The 25,422-nt window shown below is 46.7% G+C and overlaps 1 protein-coding gene across 4 annotated transcripts in view; it reads left to right on the forward strand.

Annotated features, from left to right (window-relative positions):
• Positions 1-25,422, forward strand: part of USP40 (ubiquitin specific peptidase 40) — a 2,045,603-nt gene that overhangs the window by 1,269,356 nt on the left and 750,825 nt on the right. The gene's annotated exons all lie outside the window — the stretch shown is intronic.

Below are 25,422 nucleotides of genomic sequence, written 5' to 3' on the forward strand. Positions count from 1 at the left end.
CAAAGTGTAGCCAAACCTCTCTTAAGGTAAGTTAACATGGTCAGAGTGATGAGATTTAACTAGCAGGTAGGTTGACACAAAGACACGAGTACAATTATTTCACACACTTAGCTCTAGGAAATACACCACACTGATATACTGAAAAATATATACTTTTATGAAGTTACACATATAAAACTATCAGTTCAAATAAGTGATCCAGTAATAATACACAGTATTAAAAAACATACCAACTATATTATCAAAATAATAATGTTTATGCAAGGACTCGCCTAACTCCATTGTCTTTATGCTGGTCTACAAAAGGTAAGCACCCAACATACAATTATAAGAGGATGGGCTGAACCAGGGAACCATAAAACCTAACAAGCAGATACGTTTCCTATGGGCTTGCACAATAATGAAGTGTCCTAAAGACAAAACCCAACTCTAGCATATGTGGAAGGCCCTAGACCTGGTGGTCAGTTTCACATGACTGTTAGGGTATGGGATAAAAAGGGAAAAACACAATTTTATCAACAGGAAAAAATGTAAAATCCATAAAGCCAAAGGGAGCTCATCCAAGTACCCAAGAAGGTACTCCACATGATAACCCTAATGCCCTTTAGCCCACCGATTATGTTAAAGATGTTAACAGAAACATTTGTATTGTTTTGGAGGGGCAGGAGCGGCAGCGGAAAGGTTGCGTGAAATTGATCACAGGTTTTGATGTTAATGTGTTTGTATAAGTAAGTAAATGCAGATCAAATTGTTTTAAAAAATACATAATAATCCATAAGGACTACACACTACTCTGCAATCTTTTAGGCCCCTACGTCATTATTTTAGCATGCATACACCAGCACATATAATAATTATCAACATAGAAAGGATGAAAAAAATGTAAACCCTAGCCAAAGGCTTGCAAGAATTATTAAAACATTTTAGACACAATTAACATCTTTATACATTTTAGGAAAAAATATACACATTGGTTTTAAGAATTACTCAGTGTTGAAAGTACAATAAACATACTAGAAACGCAGGATACGACTTTACAAATTAATAGGTAAGTGCTAAAGATATAAAACTGGGTGCCAAGCACACTGGACATTTAGTTGGACCCTACAGGTGTGGATTCTATGATGAACAACCCCAGGAAAGTCCAGAAGGGAGAACTCAAAGAAGTGTTCGAGAGGTCGGAAGATGGACCCAAGGCCCCAGAGGAAGATGATGCAAAACCAGGAGCTATAAGTATCTCAAATAATCGACAACCCCAGGACCCAAAGGTAACTATCCGCATGAGTATTTCCATCAAATACTGCTCCAGCAGCATGAAACAATCTGTGAGTGACTCTTTTTGACAGGTGCAGTTTTCAGGATTTGATTGCCAAGGCTTTGCACCGTGGGCCAACGATGATCATGGGGACCCAGAAAAGGAGCAAAGGCTCTTCCTAGCATGTCTACCTTCAAGCCAGGACTAAAAAATCTGGAGAGGGAAGACTTGAGGAAGATGTGGTAAACAGTGAAGATGGCTTCAACCTGTAAGATTCACAAAGGATGAAGGTAGTTGCACAGCAAACCCTTCAAGGCTGGGGAACAATAACTGAAGGCACCTTCAGACCTCCCAAGTTGATGAATTGAGAGTGAAGTCTCAATTCATCAACTTGGGAGGTCCAGCAGCGACCCACAGTCTAGAGGAAGATTCTGGCGGGAAACTGCAGAATGCTGTGGTAAACAGCCTAGTAAATGGTTCCAGATTGGAGGGCTTGACCCAGCAGATGTGGGGACTCCCCAGGAATCTTCAATAAGCGCAGACAGGACCTTCACAGGCAAAAGTCCCAAGCCCCTGTGCTGCAACTTTCACTCCATGGTTTCCTATAGAACCCCATTCTGTTTGCTCTGTTTTTTACCCTGACCTGAATTTTTGAAGGGAAGTGAAGCTTCACTTCTCTTGCCTGTCAGATTCTGGTAGGGAAGGTACCCTATAAAGCATGTTAAGGTTTTTCATAGAGTGGGGGTGGGGGGGTTGTTTCCTGCATAGGAAATGATGGATTTGAGGAGTTGTGGTGGGGGTATGAATGAGCACGGGGGTTTGGGAACTGCTATCTTCTCCTTAACAAAAATTCCTTAAGGGAGGTGAGCCAGTGCTATTCCAAGAGGGTGGAGACCCAACTCAGAATGATTGGATGAAATACATGTGTGAGGTAGCCTAGAGTTCTGAGGATAATTTAAAACTGTCTTTCATCTAGGACATAGATTGAGTAGGTCACAGTTTTAAGAGCTGAGAGGAAACAAACAGCAACCATACAGCCACAATTGCCTTTTGCCTACTTGTTATGGGGAAACTGGTCAGTCCATCAGACTATCAGTGTTGGGAAACATTGTTTCCCTTCAGAATTCTTGCATTTGTATATTGCACACAGAATCTTAAAATGCAGTACAATGGGGATACTTTTGTATCACCCTATCGTTTTACACAGAGGATTTTTGGTTACTTGTTATGTGCCTAAAGACAAGCTGGTGGCAGCAGTTACATTTTAAATGTTTTTGCATTATTTTTCTTGTGCATGTTTGTGTTTACCGCATATGGCTACTAAACGTGGCTAGTGCCCTAAAATGGCTCTGCCCCGAGATGTTCCCCGGTTCTTTGGTCATATTGTAGTTTGGCCTTCTTCCTGCCCTCTCATGTCAGGAAAGTTCTTATAAGGTCATACACTTGCCAAGGAAAGCTGCTGGCTAGCCAGCCTTTGTGTGTGGTGGGGCAGGGCAGGAAGGGGGCTGGGACTATCTAGTCCCAGTCCATGGCACTTCTGCCAGAAAGTCTGCTACTGGGGTGGATGTGAAACCAATAGATGTCCCTGATTTGCCAACTACTGGCTGTTAGAATTGTGAAGATCCTTACAATTAGTGGGCTTGGACTTGCTTCCAGCTCAGATTATAGATAAGAGGAGGACTTCTGTAGCTATTCATGAGATCTACGTTGGAGCCAAGAATCCATCGAAGAAGACGAGTCAGTTGATGACCCCCCCAGACTACTCCTGAAGTGGCCCAGCACCCCTTCAGTGTCTAGCAGGGTCGGACTGGGAAAAGAAATAGGCCCGGACAATCAAAAACAATGTGGCCCACCCCTTGTCTCAAAAAAGTGGCCCTCACCTCCAAAAAAGTGGCCCTCAAACCATCATCCATGAATCGCGTCAATTCACAACTTTTAGATGCTACATATTGAGGATTCATGTGTCTGTTACATTACAACACAACTCATAAAATAACATTACTTTGCATACAGTTCTGTGACAGGGTCCGTCCACAGCTCCGAGGCGCAGGAGTGGCATGAACCAACCACCCCCACTGCAGTTTTGGGACCTGTTGCAAGTCAAAGCTTATACAGGCCTCCGCAACCCCAGCAGTGAAGGAGGGTTAGGGTAGGATGACAATGATTGGATAGGAGGGGGGGTAGGGAAATGAGGTTTGGGAGAGGTTATGGATAGGTTGGGGATGTTATGGTAAGGTTTTGATCACTGCACATGCTTCCAGCTAGCCGTTACACTTATAGAAACACACGTCCCTGCTTCTGACTCTACACACATATACAATATCACTATAGCAGTATACAAAGGCACAACAACATAATAAACACACATGAGGTAGTGCAGCACTTAGCTTAGGTTAGTTGTCACCAGGGTGTCCCTTGTCTCCTGCGATTTCGTTGTGCCAGGATGTCGTAGTAGCTGTTCAAATGCTGCAATGAAGTGCTACAATTAGTGCACATATCAAACACTGCCACATGTTGCTGTTCACATGCTTGTACACATGCAAAGATTTAGCGAGGCGCCGTACGCACGTGGCTACTAAACATGCACAGTAGGGACGCATGTGGCTCTGGTAAGTGGTGGTAAAGTGTTAGTGCATGCAGGAGTAAGCAGTAATAGTAACGCCTTAGGAAGGTGTTCTGAAATTGTGTTCACACACATAGCAAACCGGTCCGCTATCCAATGATTTATGGTGCTGCGCATGGCTGGGAAGCGCTGATTAGTGTTGTGCTCTGTTACGTGGCATGCAGTGTCTTACTGGTACAGTTACCTTTGCAGGAAGCAGGCGCCAGTTTGTCTGGTGGGGCTGGCTGGGCCCCCTGCGCGACCCCACTGCTCCCCGTGGTTATGCAGAGCGTTGCAGCACTTATCTGTGTCAGGCGAGGGGCCGGATGTTGATCCGGTGGGGCGTGGCCCCTCGCAATGATATGAAGCCGGAGTTGCTCTGAGACATGTCTTCTCAGCAAGAGGACTTGAGCACAAGCCCTGTGCCTTTGTTCCTGGGCACGAATGATGACGTGCCACTCCCAAAGTGGCCTTCCTGTAGTTCTGGGGCCAGGTACTCGTGCTGCTCGGAAACAGTTTGCTAGGTGGTTGCCCTACAGAAAGGGCAGAGAGAAGTCTTTTAAAAGTCTGGATTGTCAATTTGGGGTGCATTTTAGTTGTTGCTGTGTCTTTGGCACTATTACAATGTCTTTGGCCGACTATATAATGCTTGCTTGCCTTTCTTGCTTGTTGGGTGGCGCCTCATCTTGGCCCCCAGCCCTATCATCTGTGGAAAGTCTCTTTCTGTTGAAAGTCATGTAGCTGGCCTGGACTCCAAATCTGATGATACACTAAGATCTAAAGCTGAATGATTCATATATTGTCCTCACTGATGTGTGAACACTGTCTTGATGAACGGTAACGTCTTCAGACACTTTATGATTCTAAGTACTGTGTCACCCTTCCGACATTAGTCTTTAATTGGACACATCATCATGGTTTCAGAGTACATGATGTATTGCACATTTCACCTGACCCAAGTCAAGGTCCTAGTGATTGAAGTGATGATGGTCGAATGTGAATCCTGAAGGTGCCATACAGTAGGTTTTTAAGATGTTAGTTGGTGACTTATCCAAACTTAAATGTTTTGTTTTACTTTAAAAGACGATATTAGGCTGTTTGCCTTCGAGAACATTGTTGCATGCATTGACAAGCTGGCTCTAAAGTCTTTGTGGAAATCCTGAAAAAGCACTCAATCAAGAGTTCCTTCAACAATGCACTTTTATGTGCAATCAGGTCGATTATGTCTGAATTTTGAAATTGGACAAGTAAATTCCACTCCACAGACATGAGCATAAAGGCTTCGAGGTTGTCCTGGCTGAGGTAGTTTCTTAGACGGGTTTTAATATTCTTCAATTTCGAAAAACTTCTTTCACATGCTACCTGTGTGCAAGATAAGGGCAAGATGAACTTGTATGCCAAATACAATTGCCGGTAAGCACTACTAAAAAGGTCATACTTTTTTAGAATTGCGTAGCAACATACTGCACAGTTACGGCATGTATTGCATTTCTGTACTAAATGTTTAGGTAGCTCTCCATATTCTTCTTGTAGTGGTGGATCTTCACTATGTAGGGCGTCAAAGGCATACTGGTAGTGTCCTCTTCAGTTTAGTCCACTTGGTTGCATAGTCCAAGAGTTCTTCCCTTAACCCCTGTACCTTTATGGAGTCATCCAGTCTTTCAAGCAAGGAGCAAATATTTCTAAGAGCATTGTCAGGTAGACTTTCATTGAAATTTTTGGGATCCAGGCATGCTATATCTGCGGCAAGAGATGAGTGGGGTTTAAAACAACTAGTTAGGCTTTGAAGAATGTTGTCCGTAATGGTATTATGTACAGTAACTCTAAACCGGTCTTTAGCCAAGATGATTGGCTCATCCCTTGCACTCATTCCAGGCATCCTCTTTTTGTGGGACACTCTCCCCTCTGGAAGTGCAGATTCCACTCCTTTATCATAGCCTCTCTCTTCCAATCCCACATTGGCCCATTCTGCAAATTTTACTGCTGCACAGTACACCGAATCAAATTTTCTCGACTGTGCAGCAAGCGTTTTTTGTAGTGTCCGAGACCATTCTTTGTGCCTGGAGGATGTCCATTCCACTTGTCTGGAGGTACTTAGATAATGGGGTTGTCGAATTAAATACTCAGAGATATAACTGGGCTGTGAGCACTGATTGGAATTTGCACAGAGACTCAGAAAGGCATAAAGCTTGGTAACAGAGGTTTGCATTGAATTTATCTGTATTTGAGCAAATATTATTGAGTGCTACAACCACATCAATGAACATTGCTTTGTTTGGGTTATTAAAGAAGCTAAAAACTTTCCGTAGTGCTGCATCCTTTGCCCACCACCTTGTTTCTCCTATTATTTGGATTGTGCGGCCTTCCACAGACAGCTCACGCCACACATCCATCCTTTTGTAGGACTCCCGGGAAAAAAAAGACACAGGAGTTTAACAGGCCAAACAAAGACTTGGATTAATTTGATACTTTTGTCCCTTCTACAAGTACAAGATTTAATACATGTACATAGCACAAGACATGTATTTGACCAGGGATTCCTTACTGAGCCAGGATGTGAGACCATTGTAATGGCCCTGCATATTGGATGCACCATCGGTTGAATTTCCAATGCACTTGCGTAGGCCAGGACCATTATCTTTAATAACACTGTGCACCAACTCAAACAGCCCCTTTCCAGTAGACAAACTGCAGTTGGTTACTGCTAGCAGGCGTTCATGTACAGTGTCTGTAACATATCTAATAATTATAGAGCACTGATCGGTAACACTCACCTCTTGGGTTGAGTCTATCTGAATGGAAAGTAGTCCTGCTTCCTTTATTTCCTGACTGATAACCATTTTAATCAGTTTGGAAATGGCTTTCATCACATACCCAACTGTAGTCTTTGACATGAAGGTCACAGAAGCACCCTCTCCTTGCCCGGTTTTCTTTTTGGACTTGGTTTGAATGGCCTCAATATGTTAGTTTAGAGGTCTGTCAAATTTACTTAGGAGCAGAAGCATTTCAAGAAAGTTGCATGATCCAGCTCTTCGTTATCCAGCTCAAACTTGGACTCTGATTTCACACAAAAACTGAGCCCCCTTTTCCCAATGACTTTTACAACTTCAATGACGCGCTCCAATACTTCTCTCCTTTTTCTGATTTGCTCACTTCGAGCTAATTTCTGTTGGTGAAAGAGTTAGACCGCCTATGTCAACCTCTGAAAAAGTCATATATGAATCTGTGCACCTCCGATGACCTTGGCCTGCCTCATGTTCTATAATGCGCTGGTAAAGATGCCTCCAGTTTCTCATCCCGTTGATGAAAGGACCCCTCTCTCCATGTTTAGTGAAGGCTAAACAAACTGTGCAAAAAAGGGCATTTTGTATTTCAGAGTAACTTAACCAATGCCGTTTACTCCCATCTTTTCTCCAAAATGCTAACTCTGCTTTAATGCGTCTATGTTTGGGAGGTTGAATTGGATGGTGCTGAAAGAAATGGGAAAGTTGATCTGGTTTTGGACGTTGAAACAAATAGTCTGCCACCTGTGGATCATCTTTCCGTGCTCTGTGCTGCAGACCCAGTTCCCTGAGTCTTCAGTATGTGGTAAAGCAGATAAAGATTCTTCTGAATTACTAGAACCTGCCACTTCCTCTGGGGGGGTGATGTCTTCCCCAATTATTTCAGGCACACTGGTTTCCAACACTTCCTCCTTGGGGGAATCTTCAATTGTTTGCGACAGCCTGGTACCACCACTGGCTGCCACACCCTCAAGACGGACATCCTCAATTATTTCTGGCACACTGGTTTCCAACACTTCCTCTCGGGGGGCACCTTCAATGATTGCTGACATTGTAGTTGCTGCTGCATCTGCCTCTGCTGAGATGTCACCAATAACTGCAGAGACGCCGGCTTCTGTCACTTCCTCTGTTCTCACATCTTGAGCTCTTGATGGCTCCAGTGAAGAACCAGGTTTAACACTTGTACCTGAAGATGATGCCTGGTCACCCTCCTCCACTTTTCTCCCAGCAATACCATGTGACATTTTGATAGTCTGACCTGTAAACAGATATTCAATTTTTTTATTTTGCCGGATTTCCTCTTCAATTAGCTTTTTCTTCTTTTCTCTTAGTTTTTCTGCTCCACCCTTTCTTTTTTTTAATCCATTTCTCTCCTAAAAAATAAAATTACCTTAAATGGGCATTGGATTCCTGCCTTTATCACAGTAGGTCTAAGTAATCTGGCTGCCAACATCCAAAGAAGCATTTCATTAAGAGGAAACAAGTGCTTTCCATTAGATCAATGTTAGCATTTTCAGATTTGACTGTTCCACAGCCCCACCATAACCTCCCTCCCCAAAAAAGAGAACAATACCCAGCTGAGTCTAACAGTAATCCAGTCCCATGGCATGGTAAATGAACTGGATGCATTAATTTTATTTATCCTGGCCAGCAGTGGCCTGGACATTGTATTATGGTCTGACGTCTCCGAAAAAAATAGTAGCCAAAAAGGAAAACTGCATTGTTATTAACTTATGAAAAACACCAATGATGCATGCAGCAATACATATTTTGCAGCAAGTGAATTCCTGCTGAGTGCACACAAATGCACACCTTTGTGTAATCATCCTACCCTCCACCCGTGTTTGTGAGAGGTATAATCCAGGTTTTCCTTTTGCCCTAGCACACATTAAGTCTGGAATTTGCAAATTCACAATAACAAAACTTGACCAGATTGAAAGAGGAGAGCGACTGATTCTCTAACTCTAATTTGGGTGCAGAGGAATAGGATAGGAGTCCTGCCTGGTCACTGCTGATTATAGGCTGCACTGGAGCCTAGGGATGGCTGTGCTCCTGGGGGTGGGGGGGAGACACAAGGTGTGCATAATGAAGGTCGCCCAAGTGGCTTGAGTGTGCCAAACAGGACCACCTTACATTACACTGCATTAAAGATATACAGTCACAAGTGGTTACTTACCCTCAGGGATGAGCTCGTCTGGCTGGCTGTTGGTACCTCTACTAAGGCTTGACTAGAGTGGATACTTGAACAGCGACCTGCCTGCAACAAGAAACAAAGTTAAGATGATGAAAACCCAATAAACCCAGTATATTTCATATACATACTAATAGCATATTGCTAAAAGTAGGCACCCGGAATGCCTGCGTCAGGCGCCTTGCAATAGGGAGACTGGTAGTATGGAACTGACCATATGGGTGGTTCTGAAAACAATATGAACCCTTACCCTTCCCATCCCCTTCCAGCGCAGGATGGAACGATTTCTCCCTTCTCTGGCAGCTTTGGTTTAGGTTTCTGTCTGAAATAGCCCGTACGCCTCTCACTCTTAAGCATTGTACACAGTAGAGGTGCCAGGACTTGTAGCCCCCAGTAACTTAGTAACTCCCCTCCTCTACCTAGGTGCAGCGTTTGGGGGATCTGGAAGCATGTACCTGTTTACATACAACAAGAACACCAACCCCAACACCATTTTTAGTTTGCGCTATTGGGCAGAGGTGTTGCTAGGGGGGGCTGGAAAGATCCAGGGGCAGGATGTGATAATGTCGGGACTCTGGACTAGCTACCATTTTGGTTGTAGGCAGCCCTGCCCCTTGAGCTTCTATCCAGGTCTATAAAGAAAAGAGGACCCAGGGCTATGGCCTCCTCAGCACCCCCACACCCTCCCTAGCAACGCCTTTGCTCATGGGAACTCTTTGAGCTCACTTTAATTAGGCCTTATCAAACTTTGCAACTGAAGTGCCTGCCAGTGTGTTTATCAAAGCCGTCTTCTGAGAGTTAATAGCTTAATTGGAGTTGCCAATGCGTGCCACAAATAAGCAAACCCGCAGACTGAATTTAGGTTGTTTACAGAGGCCTATAATTACAATCACTTGAATTTTGTTGAGCAGTTTCTCGAATTATATGTTGGTGTGCTGTGCTAGTTTGTAAATAAATCAAGTCCCACAAATGTCTGTGAATACTACTGATATGTTCTTTAAAATTACAAGCAAAAGTATTTGCAACTGTCTTGAAACTTGGCCTGGATGAAAAAAGGCATCCCAGTTTTTTGGACACCGCTTAAGAAAGGTGTTGGGAAGAGAGGTTGAGTTAAGCTAAACACTATGCACGTACTAAGTTAGCAACCCCACCTTGGAAACAAGACGACACGAAGCAACACAGGTTCGATCCCTGGGTCCACACTTACAAACCTACGGATATTAAGCGCGTTATAAATACGCAACTAAGAGACATATTCCTTTAACAGCGCCTCGATGCCCCTGGGCTGTGAGTGTGAGCACTTTAAAAATGCAAAATAAATATAAAAAAATAATAAAGCCCGAGGTACTACACCAAAAGACGCCTTCCCTGTGTTCCACATTTCCTGCAGTAGCAGAAAGTTTGGTGCTGTGTCGGCCGGGCAAGACTGAGAGGGCTGTAGCGGCAGAAGGAATCCGATGGATCCCAAACTGTGGGCTACTGATGTGGGCTTGTATGAATTCGTTGCCCTGGTGTAATGGTTGTGCCACTGGTTTTTGCCCTTGGCACCCTATTTTAATTGTGTGTCCCAACACTTCACGTCCAATCACACTCTTTGAAGAACAACTACTGCATCTCACAGAATATCATCAGACCCCTCCATCCAGACAGCGCCTCTACAGCCAACTTGCACATCACCGCCTGTCCCTGGCCCCTTTTGGGATACCAATGCCCCTATGCCCTCGACAAAGACACTGTGGGGTGCTTCCGAACTGCACACAGTCAGAAACAAAGGATAGCTATCATCCGGGGTCAGACTGGGCCATGCAATTGTCTCAGGCAGCAAAGAAAAAGTGGCCCGCAGTTGAAAATGGCTTTTCATTCCTTTTGTGATAGTGTTTGAATACTACCCAGGGGAGCTTTTTGATAAAGTGACATGCAAATTGTACATTATAAAGAATATTTATTCAGCAACACTGGTCAAAACTATTAGTCGCAGTGTGAATTAACTCATCAAACTGGCCCACATGGGCCAATAAGGATCCCACTTTGGCCAAAAAAAGAGCCCACACCAGCATTTTGTGTTTTTGGTTGGCCCTGGGCCTATTGTCCTACAGGCCAGTCCGAGGCTGCTCCCAGCTCAATTGACTTTTCAGTACTGACACTTTTCCCCTCATTTTATTTCCCAAAACAAAACAGTTGGGAGCAGTCAGACAGCATACGCAGGTGCGTCATCGAGGTCAGAGGGCACAGATAAAAGGTACGGGCTGTGTTATGTAAGGCACATGCTATGTTATGTTGTGTTACTCGGTCATGCACCGTGCCCTGTCGCCACTTGCGTGGCCTCTCGGCGCTATGATGGGGGACATGCAAGTATTTGGAGGTCGCTGGATATTCTGTCACTCGAGCCCCACTTTCAACCTGCTTTTTAAAACTGTCCAACAGCCCGAACCCTAAAACTTCTGAGGCCGGCTCCGCCCCTGCTCCTGCGTGAACCCTGCCACTTGCAACTTCAGTAAAGGGGTGCAGGGTGGCGCCTGCAGCAGGGGAGCTATAGGAAAGGGGTTCAGGGGGGCGCCTGCAGCAGGGGAGCTATAGGAAAGGGGTACAGGGGACGCCTGCAGCAGGGGAGCTATAGGAAAGGGGTACAGGGGGCGCCAGCTGCAGCAGGCCCCATAGGACGCTTCTGGTGGCAGGTGAAAAGCAAAGGGAAGTGAATCCTGAATCGTGCATTCATAGAGCATGTGCATGCATGCAAAGAGGGTGGAGTAATGCTCATTTTCCCTCTGTGTTGTAGTTTAGTTCTCCAAGCACTTGTTCCAGGGGATACGCTTGCGATTTCTTGCAATTGAGCCAGGATCTTTGCCACTTGGAGGAGGGTACCAGGATCTTTGCCACTTGGAGGAGGGTACCATGACAGGTTTGAAGGTTGTGTGTTAACATCATGTAATGTAAAAAAAATAAATCCACAACATCTTCCAGGCAGAATGTCGACTGCATGATGCCCTTTCAGAATGGAATGACAGCATGAGCTTCTAGCAGAGTGGAAGGATATTGTGTACATTACATGAAGAATAAAACGACTTGATTTTATTCTGACTCCAGCCTCTTATGTGCAAGTAGCCTACACAACGGAGTCTTAGTGCCCCCTAGTGACTACAACCTGGTTGGTCTTTTCCACTCCATTATAGTCGGTGGTGTTGACAGGTTGAGTGTTCACTATACAAGGGGCTCCTGTATGCTTTGCTGTAGCCTGCCCAAATGATTTTTTTTAAACATTCAATACCTTGCCTTACACATTCCTATTAGGGACCCTAACTGAGAATAAAGAGCATAAAACACGGTTTCAATAAACCATTATGCTACCCAGTGATGTCGGAGGAAGACGAAAGCTCGCCTTTAGCATAGCGCTCTCAGAAGTCATAGGGTTGTAATATGCTTTGGAGCACACCTCTTGCGGCTTTGCATTGAACTTTTATTTTTGACAGTCAATGCAGGGATTGTGAGCGACCTATGCAGTTTTCTATTGATCTACGGGACAAAGCTGTATATCCGTTCCAGAAATGAAAACCCCACACTAATCTTTTTCACTCACTCACATTCTAGTTCTTTAGCTGTACTTTGCAAACATGTTATTAGATGTCTAGTATATGGGAAAACATAATGCTAAGCTGTTCTACAAAAAGGTACCTTGACAGTTCCTCACCTTGACATGTGCTACTCGCGCTGAATTGCAGAGCTTGCATGCACCAAACGAGAAACCAATAATGAGGGCCACTTGGATTCATAGTCTTTATATTTGGCAGCAGGTCAAAATTCTTTTAGACCATCATTCCATAAATCGGTGTTAATTAACATTCCCATTATAGTGTCACAGGCTCTGGTCTCCCCACGCTTATATCAACAGTCATAACCGTGCAACGTTTATGCAGTAATAGTGCTGGAAATACTTTGGGATGGATGGGTTTTGGGGGGTGCAGGGTTGGGAAACGGGCTATGAGGGGTAATCCTTCTTTTTTGTTGGTGATCATCCCGGGTTTTCATCTTGAAAACCTTGCCACACTACACTACAAAAAAATCGTACCGACTCCTCGTACCTTGCTCTGAATGAAATCTGTAAAAGCAATACTTAGCACACGCAAAGGTTGACGTAAATGCTCGATTTCAGCCACCATGTTGCTATAGTAACAGACATTCCTTCATTATAAAGGCTTGCGGCCTGGGATTTGATGGCTGTCAATGACGTTCTCTCGGCCTCCAGGTTAAAGCAATTATGATGTCCGGCTTTCATTTTAATGGAGGCTTCCTCATTTGATTGCACAAGCACCTGCGTCCCAATCCCCCCTCGAACACCACCTCCCCCACACACCAACAAGACTCTCCTTCCTCAACGTCCATCGCCATTCTCTCTCATTCCACCAGAAACTTCGAAAACAACCGTTCTTGGGCATATTGTTTTTATTTTTCCAAGTATGCCAAATATTTTACCATTTGAGGCAAATGGCTAGATGTACAACTTGTCCATGTATGGTTGTTATGTTATCAGCCATCTTTTAACACCCGTGATAACTGCCTAAATGAAAGTTTGCTTTCCAAACTGTGCAGCTTTCTTTCCGTCTCTGAATCCAAATTTCATTTCAACAAAATACATATATTACTTTCTATGCAGCCCAGCGATCATTCGCATGCAGCCCCTCAGTTGTACTTCCATGCCTTCTTTTGTGTCTCTTGCTTTCACTCTCTGCTGTTCCCGTTCATCTTTTCCCCCAGTTGCAACCCCGCCCCACAGAAAAAAGTTATGTTTTACCATGGGCAGGGCTACAATCCATCTCTATCAAGGAAGCCTAAATGCTTTAAGAGCAATGTAGCAGCACGCAATACTCTTTACATAACTATTCCTGCCAATGAACAGGTACAGCCAGCTTCCAAAACGGATACTGTTACATTTCACTCATGCCCAGTAACAAATACAACCAGCTCTGATGCCCAAGGGGCGGTACAGCCATACCGGTACAGCCTGCTCCCAGCTATGGTAAAGCCAACTCACCTAACCCAATTGGCTCCTGATCATTCTCTGTGAACGTTGCTGGCTCGCACCCATTTAGTAACGGGTAGAGCGAATTCCCACATATGTCAGGCAATAGATAGCGCAAGGTAACATAATTTCCAGTTACAGGTACAGCGAGCTACTGCTCACGTCCAGTAGCTTTTACAACCCAACGTCCTCGCACTCATCACCAGAACTGGTACAGCTATAGCCTTCAACATGCCCAGCCCCACTCCACCCCCCCTTAGCTCACAATGTCCATACTGAAGGCTCAGTTTTGAAAGGCATGTAACACTGGAAACTGAATGCGGAAAGGTAGGGAGACTAATCATGAAAGTATGGCAGTAGGGCAATACATTGGCCCATGGCTGTGCCACCTAATTCTGACCGCTGCCCTCACCAAGAACAGCTCAGACTTGCAATAGACCAGTGAAAAATCCGAACACATTCTAAAATCAAACTATACCCTCCAATAATTATGCCATACTTTCGGATGGTGGAAAAATAAAGCTCATAGGTGATCCTCCTGACATCAGAATAGTCGCGCACGAGACACCAGGCATCAGCCTATGTGCAATTTCTGCTCATTAACATTCTTGTGTCTCGCCATTCAGAAACGTAAGGGACCACCATCAGAACCCTGCCGCATCCGCGAAAACACACTGAGCTAGCTGGTGGTGGCCTGCCCCTGCCTCATCCTGCATTTGCCAAACCCCTACGAGAATAGTACTAGTCCTTACCTCAGTGGCAGCCTGGCACTGGCAGGCTGGCTGGCTGTTGGCTGCTGTCTGTGGGCTGTGGCCTGGGTGGAAGTGGGCACTGTCTGCTGGCCTGGCCGCCTCGCCTGCTGCCTGGTGGTCCTCCTGTGGCTGTGTCCGGGCACTGGACTGTCGGCCTCCAAGTTGTCTGGTGAGGTCAACTGGTGACGGTGTGTGCTTGCACTGGGGCTCATCTCAGCTTGTGCCTGGTGGTGGTGGCTCTCTCTCTGTCTCTCTGCCAGAGTGCTGCCTGCTGTGCTGTGTCAGTGTGACTGGCATGCGCCCAAATAAATCAGGGCCAGCCCTGGGTGGGTCAGAGGCGAGCGAGGCCCAAGGCAATTATCAAATAAATAGGAGCATTGGCGGCACTATTGGGCAGGCAGGGGCAGCCTGCCCAGCCAAATTTTCATTGGCTTGTTCCGCAGCGCCGGCGGCCCCGGGCCCCAGCACCCAGGCACAAGTTGAAGACAGTTGCTTTCAACTTTGCAAAGAAGTGCAACAAATTTGTTGTTCCTTCCTGCAAAGTTGAAGCAACTAGTGTGAAATGTGTCACTGTTCTGGCAGTGGCGGCCCTAGCTCCGCCTTGCCGGCAGGCTGCCCCCCCCCCCATGGTCAGGACTCGGAAGCAGGCAGGTGTTACAATTGCTTTAGTGTCTGCAATTGCTTCAGCCTGCCTCCCTCCCACAGATCAAAGTAACGTTCTGGCCGCCACAGGCCCGAGCGGAGCAAGAGCCAAGCACACATGGCACTGGCCCCCTGCAGTGGTGGCACGGCCACCAGCCCGGTGGCCCACCGACGCCGTGATGAATTATGCACATAAATTATGATGCATGCATGATGCAGATGCAATCATCAAAGCAAGGTAACATCTAGTATTACCTTGCTATGATGATTGTGTGCAGACTGTAGACAGTGCCGCCGGCGCCTCCCTCCTGGCTCCCTGCCCTGCTGCCCAGCCCAGGCGGCCCAACCCCCCCCCCCCCATCTGACTTCCTGCCTGTGAGCCTGGAGCCACAGTACTCGCGAGCTGCTGCTCCGCACGCACGCACGCACACACACACACACACACCACCACCCCCCCCCCCCCACTACCCCACCACATGGACCGAAAGGGCCAGTCCAACCCTGGTGTCTGGTCCTCTGCCTGATCCCTGAAAACCCTTGTCATTGCTTCAGCCCCTGGACTAGTGGGACCAACTAGTTTCGACACCTTTTCGCAGATCCAGTCCTTTAGAGCCTTAGGATGTGTCCCTGAACTGCCCGACAGACTGACCAGCTTTCTCGTGGGCTACCTCACCAGAAGCATCGCCATTCGACGTTCTAGTCTGGAACCTTAGTAGTCACCTTCTTCCCAAATTTCAAATTCCTATCTTCAAGGGAACCTCCTCTGGAGCAAGAGTGTGGCCAAAACTGGAAGGTCGCCTGTTGTGGCCTGCAAACAGTGATTTTTGCTGGAACTAGTCTTGCTCCATCCTGCGAAGTGTCCTAAGGAGGCCTGCATTGTTAGATTCAACATTTCTTCGCTAACGGGGATTGCATCTTGCATCTGCCCCCGGCCGGAAGAATCCTTGAACCAGGAACTCCTGGGCACCTCTCGCTGAAGCAAAGGGTGGAAAGTTGAGCCCCTAGACAATCCACAACCACATTTTGGAAAATCATAGTCAGGGTTGTAAGTAAGCATCAGTGTGCCTGTACCCCCCGTCCTCCATAGGATAACACTGGTAACAAGTCACTTTGTCTCCTAGCTCCATTCCACTCATCTTTGATCGTCAATCCTGGGACGGGTATCCTGCCCCTGGCCATGCCTTGGGGGTTTGGAAAAATGAAAAAAGTTTATTTTCTCTTGTAAATTGTTGTAGAAGTTTAAATTAGTTTGAAACTAATCCCCACCATAAACCTATTGCATACTTTGTAAAGAGAATGCTTACCTGTCAGAAGCATTGTGTTCGACTCTGATTTTTGGGCACACAACCCCACTCATCTTGGGGTTTAGACAGTGATTGAAGTGAGCGGGAACAGTCAGTAGTGGTGTTCCACTACTTTTATTTGTATCTGTTTACCATGCCTCTACCTTTTACCACCATATTCACCATTCTATTCAGAGGATTTGTCCATTCATGTCCCTGTGCAAGTGTGAAGTTGTTACTCGTCATTTAGATTATTGCATTGCCCCGGCCGCAACCCCTTGAGACATGTTGGACAATGCCTCCGCCTGCCCTCTCCCCTGCCGAGACCACAGTTCCACTACTTTATTTGGTACACTTCTGCCAATGGGTTTGGACTTCTAAAGTTAAGACACTGTTCTTGTAATTGGTTCCCGTCATTTACTGCATCTACATTACCTACCTACATTGCTTGATTAAGTTATTTGATGTCTATTAAGTGAACCCAATGGTGATTGTATATATTTGTATTATAGTGTTGTGCAATAGTACTAACTGCTAGCTTCATTTTGTACTGTGCTACAAAGGCCTACAATAAATAACTGTATTTTTTATAACTGTCAACATGGAATTGTATAACTGACTGTCAACATTGAATTAGTGTGTGCTATTTGGTGTGGACTCCTTAAGGGCCCCTGACCCCACTCACACACACTCCTGAGACTAAGCATTGACTGCTCATCCACGTACCTTGATTGGGTTTAGGCTAACCTCTCTGAGCTCCCTGCTCATCATAACTAGGGGCCTCCTAAAATCTGTCCACCAGGCCAGATTCTAGAAAGCCATTTTAACACCCTGCACTTAGCAAGTTTTGCCAAGTGAAGGCTTTAAAAATGGCAAGAACGGCAGGATGGTACAGCAAAGCCATTGTTTGTACCCAAATGGCCACCAAAAAGGCACAGTGGGCTACGAATGCAGTAAAATGGTATGCTACCCTGGTGAAACCAAAGCAGAGGTACCACCAACCTAAGCCCCAAAACCAATGTGAAGTGACACAATTGCGCACTTTCAAAAATGGAGAGGCACCCCTGGGACTGAATGCATTAGGGGTAACCCAATACCATATACTTAATGCAAGGTATATAGGGACATAATGGCAGTGGGGCTTCACCTGAAGTTCCTCTGGCTACCTAAGAAGACTGGGTTAAAAAGTTGAGTCCCCAAAAATGGTCCAAGAATCCCCAAAATCGACATTCTGACTTAACACCTATAATGCAGATGTTATTACGGCAGGACCATGACTCCAAATCATCACGTTTCACTTCCCCTCTTCCCCTAGCTTTAGATCCTTATTCAATTTAACCATTTTTAGTTTTAAGTTGAGTAACTTTGTCTGTCGACTATCTGATTCTGTTTTCTGCTTCATGCATCCTTTCTCATTCTCCACTGGCTGTATCATCCAATTTTGCATTCACTTTGGAGGACCCCACTTACAGTTACAGCCAACATTGCCACCCCAGAACTGCTGCAGCCCCCATCCCTGGCAACCTTTGTGACTGACTTTGCAAAAGCCTCCATACTGCAGTGTTTATTATTGGATCTTCTGGTCATGCTTGCTGACAAGGCGTCCAGGACAGCATTTAATTCACAGTTGCCATGTTAAGTATAAACAGCTGTGCAATGCTGTGACTGCAGTGCTAGAAATCTGCAGAGACTCGGGAGGAGGCAGCCATCTCCTTAGCTGCTCAAAAGCACCCCCATGCAGGTAAAAATCTTAAACCAAGTACAGCCATCAAAGATTCCCTGACCAGTGCTCTTCTCCAGCATGGGGTCTGGCATGGATTCCCATGCTCATGCATATCCCCTGTCATCAGACTGGAAATCCTCAGTGAAACAAAAGTCTTGCTTTAAAGCTTAAACTGCCTTTCTCCTATTAGCCATTTGCTGACTTCTAGGTCAAATCTAACCCATCCAATGACGGCCTCCCTAAGCCCCACACTTGGTGGCCATCTTCAGATTTTTACTGCACTCTTCAGTGCTAGGAGACCTTCAGTTGCTCCATAAGGTACTTCTCAATTTTGCTATATATTGGTGAAAAATCATTCTTATTAAGTACCAGCGACTGGGACCCGTTGCCAGTGAAGATAGGACCTTCATGTCAAGTTGAAAGGGCCTAGTCGAGCCCTACTTTGCGCCTCGCCATGTCCGAAGAAGGTAATAGGAGCCTGTTCAAGCTCGGTGCCAGATGTGGTTTGAGGAACGTCTACGTGGAAGATGGGCACACAAAGTGCCTTTACTGTCTATATCCCGAGCACAACGTGGACCGATGTGAAATCTGCCAAGGTGTCCCCGCCACGACAAAACTGGACCGTTTATCGCAGGTTGGTGACTTGGCTGATGGAGGAAAGTGCCACAGGCGCACCCCCGAGGGCACACAGGGCGCATCCAGGTCAGGACGACCATTGGAACGGTCTTCCTCTGCGAAGAGATCGAGTTTCGCTGAGGATGCTCCCTTACAGGAGATCAATAAAAAGGCAAAGCACCATGCTGCCGACGCGACAGTGGGTCCCAGTTCGGAGTACACTTGCTCCCCTTCACCGTCCACAGTAAGCCTGCCGGTGAGTGGTATGTCATCTGAAAGCCTACCCTCCTCTTTCGAACATGGCATTTCGTTGAAATATAGGCCAAGGAAGGACAGTCGCAAGGAAGACTCATCCGCAACGCCTACATCCTGGCCCTCGTCAGAGGCAGAGCCGTCAACGAGTCACAAACGAAGGTCCCAGTCTGCGAAACCAGCATCTACCGCCGTATCCACGTCAAAGTCCTCGTCAACGCCTACTCTGTCCACGATTGCCCTTCTCTGTCGACGACCATCTCTTTGACCATGGTGTTGGCAACGAAATCTTCGGCAAGGGTTACCTTACCTACCGGCCTGCAGCTACTACAACTCCAGCCAAGACTTTGATTGCCTTGATCATGACTACTCAGTCAGTGAAGGCTCCAATCTAGTCTTCTCTTCCAGAAGCTGGACCCGAATGGCAGAGCAAGGGAACCTGTCATGGAGATCTACAGTATGGAGGAGAAGTTGCAGGGAGGCTGATCCTCGGACCAGGAAGGTGACGACCCTATGGGTGAGGGATACCCACTGAGGGACAGATCAATCAGTTGAGACCAACGGGAGGCGCTGGCCTGTCCGCGCCCACACCAGTGGGTCAGAGACTTATCTCTGGATATTATTACTACTCTGCACACCCTGGTGTCCGAAATACGTCTCCCTCCACAGTTGGCTCCAGTGGAATCCACCCCCGAGCAGATCCCGCCAAGGCATAGACCTTGCCCTTTCCCACCAGTGCCAAGGCAGCCGACACCACCCTTCATATCCACTGCACCGATGGACGACCTGCCCCTAACAGACACACTGGCGGAGGATACAGGATGAGTATGACGACTTCATAATGGCGGACAGACTACCACTGGGTGCTTAATGACGCCCCCAGGTTGTCACCACCTGATGAAGTGGGTTCCTTCCACTCCATGTTGTCAAGGGCGTCTACCCTGTTCGACTTGGTACCCAAGGAGAAGAAAAAGGAGGGATTCCTGTATGAGAGACGGGCATTATCCAGGAAGACAGTGATTTCTATTCTACTACTGGATGATCTATAGGAAGAGGGCCTAGCCCTTATGGAGAGCCCAAATTCGACCGTGCCAAGATGGAAAAGGCTGGAAAAGAAGTAGAAGGTCCCAGATTCGGCACCTAAATGCCTAAGATCCCAACCGTCCCTGGACTTGGTGGTCTCAGTCGCCACAATTTAACTGTCTGCCAACCCATCCTCAAAATCCTTGGTTCCTCCAGACCAGGAATGGAGGAAGATGGACGCAATAGGCAAACGTTTTATCTATACAGCTGCCTCAACAGTAAAAGCTGCCAATGCCCTGGCCATACAAGCTCGCTATAACGGGGAGTTCTAGTATAAACTTGGTCTAATCCTGGATTTCCTCCCACAGGACAAGAAAAGAGAGGCCTTAGCCCTGTTCAGGAATGAGAGGTAGCTTCCGATCACGCCATTAATGTGGCTTTGGACGTGGCACAGTCGGGTTTTCACCAGATGGGCAATGTAGTGGCGCTAAGACGACAGGGATGGCTTAAGGCCAGACCAATTTCAAGCCGGATGTGCAATCGAAGATCTATATGCCCTTCGATGGAGATGACCTTTTAGGCAAGTTGTTGGATGAGACGTTGCAAGCAATACAAATAGAGGGACTGCTTGGTCGCTGATGACCTTACAGCACGATCCTCGTCCTTTCGGTCATGCAGAGGAAAGTTCAGATCGACTAAGGGCTAAGCTACCACCTCCTACCGCCAACCCTCCTGCTCCTCTTTACAAGAGTCATACAGAGGCCATTTGAAGGACTTTGGCAGTGGAGCTCAACGTCTGCGTTGTCTGCAGAAAAAGGCACATACTCCCAAACAAGCCTGACCCGACCCAGGGACAGGACCCTCTACTTTTGCACGCTGGTGGGGGGGCTGCCTTCCTCAGTTCATCAAGGAGTGGGCAAACATCACCACCGACAAATGGGTGCTGGACTAATATGCCAAGGACACACCCTCGAATTAAAACACAGGTGTCTACACATCTCTCTGATGGCAAGAAAGGAACTACGCATGGACCAACTGCTGCCGCCTCAACAAATATCCAAAGTCTCAAAGGTTCCAGATGGTAATGTTGCAGCACGTGCTCGGCCAACTGGAAAAAAGGGATTTTCTGGCTACACTAGACCTGGGGGATGCCTATTTTCCCGTCCCCATACACCCAAAGCATCGGAATTTCTTACGCTTTGTGGTTCTAGGATGCCCCTATCAGTTCAAGGCTCTACCCTTTGGCCTGAAGTTGTTTCCGGAGGTGGGTTCACAAAATGCCTAGCGCTGGTGGCAGCCCACCTGCGCCTCAAGGACATACACATTTAGCCATTCCTGGACCCCCTCTCAAGCCCTGCCGGTGCAGCACACCAAGAAAACCATAAGCCTCCTGCCGGAGGTCGGATTTCCCATCAGTTATCTGAAATCCCGCTTAGTGCCATTGCAGATCGTGCTGTTTCTGGGCACCCGTCTCGACACAGTGGCATTTCAGAGAAGAGAGGGGCAGCCATAATGGGGATGGTACGCCGACTTACCGCAACAAGAGTCATGGAGGTGCACAACATCAAATCGACTCTGGGTTTGATGTCCTACACTCACGTGATTCCGTTCTGAAGGCTGCAGATGAGACGGCTACAGGAGTTACTGGATGCCAGCTGTCTCCAGGTCACGGGCACGTGGACAGACAAGATCACCCTCAACCAGGATTTCAGGCATTCCATTCGTTGGTGGGGAGTACACAAGCACCTTGCACAAGGAGCCCCATTTCAAGCTCCCCCACCCCGTTTCAGGCATTGGTCACCACGGACGCCTCTCTAGACAAGTGGGGGCCCACACCGGACAGTCTCTGGCTTCCGGAGGAGAAGGCTCTGCACATCAGTATCTTTGAGCTGCGGGCAGTGTTATGGGCTCTCAAGACTTTCCTACCTCTCCTGCAGGGACATGTGGTAAGGATCTTCACATACAACACCACCACTATGTTTAACATCTGGCAACAATGTGGGACCCGCTCCCTCGCACTCTCCATGGAGCTGCTGGCACAGTGGGACTGGGCCATTCTTCAAGACATGTTTCTTAGCCCATTTCAACGGACTTGCATCAAGAACACTATTGCGAACTCCCTCAGCAGGGAGCTGTGATCCTGCCATGAATGGGAACTCCAGCAAACACAGATGTCACGTCTTTTCTGCATGTGGGGGCGCCCCCAGATCGACCTCTTTGCCACGGCAGCGAATTCGAAGTGCCAGATATTCGGCTGCAGATTCCCCCAAGCGGGGAGCCTGGGAGATGCGTTCTCATTCACATGGGAGTGCCTCTTCCTCTACGCATTTCCCACGATACAGCTGCCATTATGTGTGGTTAACATACTCAAATGTTGCCTCAGCAAGATGATTCTCATCGTACCAGCATGGCCTCGCCAGATCTACTACCCAGACATTCTCCGAATGGCGATAGCACTGGCCATCAAGCTGCCTCCTCTTCTCGACCTTGTTTCCAGAGGAGGAGGAATGATATTGCACCAAGATCCAGCATTGCTGAACCACACGGCTTGGCTCCTGCAGCCGTAGAATTTGGACATTGACATTCCCCTGCAATGCAGGAAGGACCTTGCCAAGGCTAGCACATCCTCTACGCTTTCATGTTATTTCCATAAATGGAAACGATTCACTATGTGGTGGAGTACTCGAGGGATTGCACCTCTACTTGTCACAGCTCCACAACTCTGGCCATACCTGTTGTCCTGGGCCACAGCTGGTCTGGCCCACACATTGAGGTCAGTGCGTTCCACGGGTAAGTGATTGCACTTCTCTTGAGCCTTGCCATCTCCTGTGGTTATGCTTCTGTACTGCTATGCATTCGTATTCATGAGCATGTAGATCCATGCCAGATCCCATTCTGGAGAAGGAACAAGTTACTTACCTGTAACTCTTGTTCTCCAGCATGGGTCGGGCATGGATTCACATGCGAACCCTCCCTTCTTCCCCGCTGTGGCTCTTCTTGGTTTGTACTGTCACCTCACATGATACCAAATCTGAAGATGGCCCCAGGAAACAATCATCATTGGATGGGTGCAGTATGACCCAGATGTCAGTGATTGGTTAATAGGACAAAGGCCGTTTTTAAGCTTTAAAGCAAGATGACAGGGAATATTCATGAGCATGTGAATCCATGCTGGAGAACCGCAGTTAAAGGTAAGTAACGTGTTCCTTACTTCCTCTAACACAACTTGTGGGACATCTTGTGTCACTGCTGTGGTACCTGAACCCGCTGCCTGGACATCTTTTTATCAAGTAGCCTGTGCCAGCCCACATTAGCCTCATGTATAGTGAGTCACAAATGCTTCCCGAGACCCTTTGACCTGGATTACATCTTTTGAAATGAAATCACTTCAGATTCCGACGGGATCTGGAAATCTTTAAACCGGCACCAGGGGCTTTGGTGTGATTCCATATTGGCTCCTTCATGACATCATTGATGCCACTTGCACAGGATTTGAAGTAGCTGGTATATTTATGTGGAACATTAAAGGCCCCTCTGACATCAGCTCCTTTTCCCCCCTCATGCCACAGGCATTGGTGTGGGATCTTAGCAGTGTTCCTTATTTAATCTGGTAGTGTTTCCTCTAAAGGCTTCAGTTGTGAATCCTTCCAAAAATTGCAATTAAGAGACGTCTGAGTTGGATCCACTTTAATGAACTGCTTTGTGCTTGGGCAGTAATAATGATGCCAATGTGGACTGTTCATGCCAAGCAATGCACTGAAACACCACCCAGGATCAAGTCGCAAAGGTGTTCAGTGCGCTCCCTAAAGATTGCTCAAGTTGGACGCCATGACAGAGCCAGGTCATTATGCAGTCCTGGCAAAGAAGGACAAGAAAAATTTGAAAGCAAGTCCCTTTCTTCCAGACACCCCTAATTGTCATACTTGGAGAGACTACGCCATCGGGCCATGTCCCTTAAAGCCAAACATAATTCAGTGCAGGAACTGAATCCCATGCTAAAGCAGATGCAAATGAAAGCACCCTTACCTTCTAAGACCACCTTCTGGCCCACCTGAAGTCTATCAAACAGTCAATGGTCAGCACTTGCTGCAGGCTCTTGCAGCACCTTCATTTGACAGGGCTACAAGACCAGATACCCAGCACTGTAGGATTGGTCTTTGGGTTACTTTGGTATTAGTATCCTGTTTGGCTCAGGCCCTGCTAGCAGGAGCACACCTTGACTTTCCACCCACTGGAGGCAATGGCTGGCAACTAATCTGGTGCCTGTTTTCTTGCGTCTCACAGGATTTCCAAAACTAGACACTGAAGCTGGTGTCCAATAGTCTGGGTGTGACCACACAAATAATGAAGTCCAGCCTTGACACTGTTTGTTTGAGCAGGGTAATGGGCACTAGGGTGATTATATGGGTTTACTCCTCACTGCATGCTTCAGGATTATCTGTGCATACAGTAAAACCAGATTAATCTCCCATGAAATGTAGAGCTTATTTTGGTTCCAGGTTTGATAATGCTGCTAAATCAAAGGCATATAGAGCAACTGAAATTATTTAGGTATGGAACTCTGACACAGAAGTCTTGTCCTTTTAGGTCTTTCTCTTTTTATGGCATTCCTTCCCCTTCCTCCATTTCTGAGGTGGCACAGGCTCTTGCTCCCTGTGCATCTCACCAGATATGTGTACTTTTAGTGGTTGTTATTTTACCGACCACAATTACAGAGTGGTACATTTCATCGCAGTCAATTTTATTTTTATTTGAGGCCCCCCACCCCCAACCCCCTGTTTTGTACCCTTATAACACCCCCCATCCTGATCCATTTTAACCTCTTTAACCCATTACCCTTTATTTTTTTAATTAGTGTTTGCAGTGTGTTTTGGTATTATGGTCCACTCTGAAAAGTACCACTCAGTAATGTTTTAGATATGATGACTGGATACCCTTCTAGTGAGGTCCGTTAGCAAAAGTCTTTAATGAGATGTGCTTTCAACTTATGTCATTAGTTGGGAACAGGATTATAGCATTTTTGAGTCTGTGGCGCAGCTCAAATCAGGTCAGTGGTACCTCAAGATAGTTTTGTCTTGGTACTCTATCTTGATTCTGGCATGTCCTTCGTCAATTCGCCATACCCCCCCCCCCCCCCCCCCCCCCCTTGCCCTCCTCTTCATTCCTGTCAAGATGAGATTTTGAAACCAGGGGATTGATTGCAGAGCTACTTGGCAAAGACACCAATGAACTAGTTCCACCTCTCTATTTTGCAAAGAGCTGATATTTGATGTACTTCCTCAAGTTT

This window comes from Ambystoma mexicanum, chromosome 9 (assembly GCF_040938575.1).
Source record: "Ambystoma mexicanum isolate Mex_15411 chromosome 9, UKY_AmexF1_1, whole genome shotgun sequence".
NCBI classification, from domain to species: domain Eukaryota; kingdom Metazoa; phylum Chordata; class Amphibia; order Caudata; family Ambystomatidae; genus Ambystoma; species Ambystoma mexicanum.